This window comes from Oncorhynchus mykiss, unplaced genomic scaffold (genome assembly GCF_013265735.2).
Source record: "Oncorhynchus mykiss isolate Arlee unplaced genomic scaffold, USDA_OmykA_1.1 un_scaffold_314, whole genome shotgun sequence".
Classification (NCBI taxonomy): Eukaryota; Metazoa; Chordata; class Actinopteri; order Salmoniformes; family Salmonidae; genus Oncorhynchus; species Oncorhynchus mykiss.
In genome coordinates, this window is record NW_023493763.1 from 110,001 (window position 1) to 115,000 (window position 5,000).

A 5,000-nucleotide genomic window follows, 5' to 3' on the forward strand; every position below is an offset into this window, starting at 1 on the left:
GCATAAATAGACGAGCATTTACATTCAATTAAAAACGTTTTTGTATAAAACATTTTAATAGGAAATCGTGTTTCAAGTTTTGGGAAAAAAGTGAATGTCACAGGATGCATAGGTTCCTGTGGATGCGAATTTTTTTTTACATTATGTAATTGTTGCCCATCACGAGAGAGGGTATGAGACGAAATTTGGGACCTCTAGCCCTTCGGGAAGTATTTTTAATCATTTTTTGAAAATTACAGAAATTGGTCGAAAAAATGACAGAGTCCCACTTTTCACAGCCGTGCACCTGGTGATTGAAAACGTGCATCTGGTAACCCAAAAATGCGGTTCTCAATGCGCTTGCCGGTGTTACAGATATACATGTCCGATAATGATGCACCCTACTACGGACCTTTTTCAATGGGGGTCGGCCTGAATTATTTATGGAAGGTATGATTACTTTTTTTTTCTCCGTGCAACTGGTGATTGAAAACGTGCACCTGGTCACCCAAAACACGGTTCTCTATGCGGTTAGCGGTGTTCCCGAGATTCATGTCCGATAATGATGCACCCTACTACGGACCTTTTCAATGGGGGCCGGTCCGAATTATTTATGGAAGGTATGATTTTTTTTTTCTCTCTCCGTGCAACTGGTGATTGAAAACGTGCATCTGGTAACCCAAAACACGGTTCTCTATGCGGTTAGCGGTGTTCCCGAGATTCATGTCCGATAATGATGCACCCTACTACGGACCTTTTCAATGGGGGCCGGTCCGAATTATTTATGGAAGGTATGATTTTTTTTTTTTTTCAACACTTTTCCCCTCTTTTTCTCTCTCTGCCGGGGCCGGCCCTGGGTGCTTTATGGACGGTTTAAAACATGACTATGGATGCAAATGCTCATTTTCCTCCGTGCACCTGGTGATTGAAAACGTGCATCTGGTAACCCAAAAATTATAAAAGGGTTTTAAATACTTTTACCCGTCATTCTATTGATATAGCCCGCTAGGGGAGTGCCCCACTACGGCCCTCTCTCTGTCAGGGCCGTCCTTGGGTGCTTTTTACACACTTTAAGAAATCACGATGGATGCAGATTGCTATTAATCCTCCGTGCAACTGGTGATTGAAAACGTGCATCTGGTAACCCAAAATTTCAAATATGGTTCAAAATGAATTTAAAGGCACCCCTCTCATTGTTGCCCGCTATGGGAGCACCCCACTAAGGCCCTGTCTCGGTCGGGCCCGTCCTGAGTGCTTTATAGACACTTTAAGAAATCGCGATGGATGCAGATTGCTATTAATCCTCCGTGCAACTGGTGATTGAAAATGTGCAACTGGTGATTGAAAACGTGCACCTGGTCACCCAAAACACGGTTCTCTATGCGGTTAGCGGTGTTCCATCTATTCATGTCCGCTTATGGCGCACCCTACTACGGACCTTTAGCAATGGGGGCCGGCCCGAATTATTTATGGAAGGTCTGATGATGATTTTTTTTTTTTTTTCACCATCTCTTTCTCTCTCTGCCGGGGCCGGCCAAGAGTGCTTTATGGACGGTTTAAAACATGACTATGGATGCAAATGCTCATTTTCCTCCGTGCACCTGGTGATTGAAAACGTGCATCTGGTAACCCAAAAATTATAAAAGGGTTTTAAATACTTTTACCCGTCATTCTATTGATATAGCCCGCTAGGGGAGTGCCCCACTACGGCCCTCTCTCTGTCAGGGCCGTCCTTGGGTGCTTTTTACACACTTTAAGAAATCACGATGGATGCAGATTGCTATTAATCCTCCGTGCAACTGGTGATTGAAAACGTGCATCTGGTAACCCAAAATTTCAAATATGGTTCAAAATGAATTTAAAGGCACCCCTCTCATTGTTGCCCGCTATGGGAGCACCCCACTAAGGCCCTGTCTCGGTCGGGCCCGTCCTGAGTGCTTTATAGACACTTTAAGAAATCGCGATGGATGCAGATTGCTATTAATCCTCCGTGCAACTGGTGATTGAAAATGTGCAACTGGTGATTGAAAACGTGCACCTGGTCACCCAAAACACGGTTCTCTATGCGGTTAGCGGTGTTCCATCTATTCATGTCCGCTTATGGCGCACCCTACTACGGACCTTTAGCAATGGGGGCCGGCCCGAATTATTTATGGAAGGTCTGATGATGATTTTTTTTTTTTTTCACCATCTCTTTCTCTCTCTGCCGGGGCCGGCCAAGAGTGCTTTATGGACGGTTTAAAACATGACTATGGATGCAAATGCTCATTTTCCTCCGTGCACCTGGTGATTGAAAACGTGCATCTGGTAACCCAAAAATTATAAAAGGGTTTTAAATACTTTTACCCGTCATTCTATTGATATAGCCCGCTAGGGGAGTGCCCCACTACGGCCCTCTCTCTGTCAGGGCCGTCCTTGGGTGCTTTTTACACACTTTAAGAAATCACGATGGATGCAGATTGCTATTAATCCTCCGTGCAACTGGTGATTGAAAACGTGCATCTGGTAACCCAAAATTTCAAATATGGTTCAAAATGAATTTAAAGGCACCCCTCTCATTGTTGCCCGCTATGGGAGCACCCCACTAAGGCCCTGTCTCGGTCGGGCCCGTCCTGAGTGCTTTATAGACACTTTAAGAAATCGCGATGGATGCAGATTGCTATTAATCCTCCGTGCAACTGGTGATTGAAAATGTGCAACTGGTGATTGAAAACGTGCACCTGGTCACCCAAAACACGGTTCTCTATGCGGTTAGCGGTGTTCCATCTATTCATGTCCGCTTATGGCGCACCCTACTACGGACCTTTAGCAATGGGGGCCGGCCCGAATTATTTATGGAAGGTCTGATGATGATTTTTTTTTTTTTTTCACCATCTCTTTCTCTCTCTGCCGGGGCCGGCCAAGAGTGCTTTATGGACGGTTTAAAACATGACTATGGATGCAAATGCTCATTTTCCTCCGTGCACCTGGTGATTGAAAACGTGCATCTGGTAACCCAAAAATTATAAAAGGGTTTTAAATACTTTTACCCGTCATTCTATTGATATAGCCCGCTAGGGGAGTGCCCCACTACGGCCCTCTCTCTGTCAGGGCCGTCCTTGGGTGCTTTTTACACACTTTAAGAAATCACGATGGATGCAGATTGCTATTAATCCTCCGTGCAACTGGTGATTGAAAACGTGCATCTGGTAACCCAAAATTTCAAATATGGTTCAAAATGAATTTAAAGGCACCCCTCTCATTGTTGCCCGCTATGGGAGCACCCCACTAAGGCCCTGTCTCGGTCGGGCCCGTCCTGAGTGCTTTATAGACACTTTAAGAAATCGCGATGGATGCAGATTGCTATTAATCCTCCGTGCAACTGGTGATTGAAAATGTGCAACTGGTGATTGAAAACGTGCACCTGGTCACCCAAAACACGGTTCTCTATGCGGTTAGCGGTGTTCCATCTATTCATGTCCGCTTATGGCGCACCCTACTACGGACCTTTAGCAATGGGGGCCGGCCCGAATTATTTATGGAAGGTCTGATGATGATTTTTTTTTTTTTTTCACCATCTCTTTCTCTCTCTGCCGGGGCCGGCCAAGAGTGCTTTATGGACGGTTTAAAACATGACTATGGATGCAAATGCTCATTTTCCTCCGTGCACCTGGTGATTGAAAACGTGCATCTGGTAACCCAAAAATTATAAAAGGGTTTTAAATACTTTTACCCGTCATTCTATTGATATAGCCCGCTAGGGGAGTGCCCCACTACGGCCCTCTCTCTGTCAGGGCCGTCCTTGGGTGCTTTTTACACACTTTAAGAAATCACGATGGATGCAGATTGCTATTAATCCTCCGTGCAACTGGTGATTGAAAACGTGCATCTGGTAACCCAAAAATTATAAAACGGTTTTAAATACTTTTACCGGTCATTCTATTGATATAGCCCGCTATGGGAGCACCCCACTAAGGCCCTGTCTCGGTCGGGGCCGTCCTTCAGTGCTTTATATACAGTTTCATATATTACGATGGATGCAGATTGTGATTGTTTTCCAAAAGACCCGTGTGCATCTGGTAACCCAAAAATTATAAAACTGTTTTAAATCATTTTACCGGTCATTCTATTGATATAGCCCGCTAGGGGAGTACCCTACTACGGCCCTCTCTCGGTCAGGCCCGTCCTTAGGTGCTTTATATACAGTTTAAGATATTACGATGGATGCAGATTGTGATTGTTTTCCAAAAGACCCGTGTGCATCTGGTAACCCAAAAATTAAAATATGGTTCAAAACCCGGGTAACACCACTCTATTTACGGACATGACAGTAGAGCTTACCCCCTGGAGCTATTGACCTCCAGGCTTGTAGGCCCTTACTCACCACCCGGGTATCACCCCTCTATTTCGGGGATGATACCAGCAGGGGACCCCCCCCACCTCCACAACCTCGCATACCAGGTGAACCAGGGCACCCACACTTAAGCACCCCTCCTCGGACATTAAAGCAGATAACCGCGCTGTTATGAACCGCGTGCACCTGGTCACCCAAATGGAACTTGTGCACCTGGTCACCCAAAAGGACCGGCGTGCACCTGGTCACCCAAAGGCCGGCGTGCACCTGGTCACCCAAAAGGACCATGTGCACCTGGTCACCCAAAGGCCGGCGTGCACCTGGTCACCCAAAAGGACCGTGTGCACCTGGTCACCCAAAGGCCGGCGTGCACCTGGTCACCCAAAGGACCATGTGCACCTGGTCACCCAAAAGGACCATGTGCACCTGGTCACCCAAAGGCCGGCGTGCACCTGGTCACCCAAAAGGACCATGTGCACCTGGTCACCCAAAGGCCGGCGTGCACCTGGTCACCCAAAGGACCATGTGCACCTGGTCACCCAAAAGGACCATGTGCACCTGGTCACCCAAAGGCCGGCGTGCACCTGGTCACCCAAAGGACCATGTGCACCTGGTCACCCAAAGGCCGGCGTGCACCTGGTCACCCAAAGGACCATGTGCACCTGGTCACCCAAAGGCCGGCGTGCAC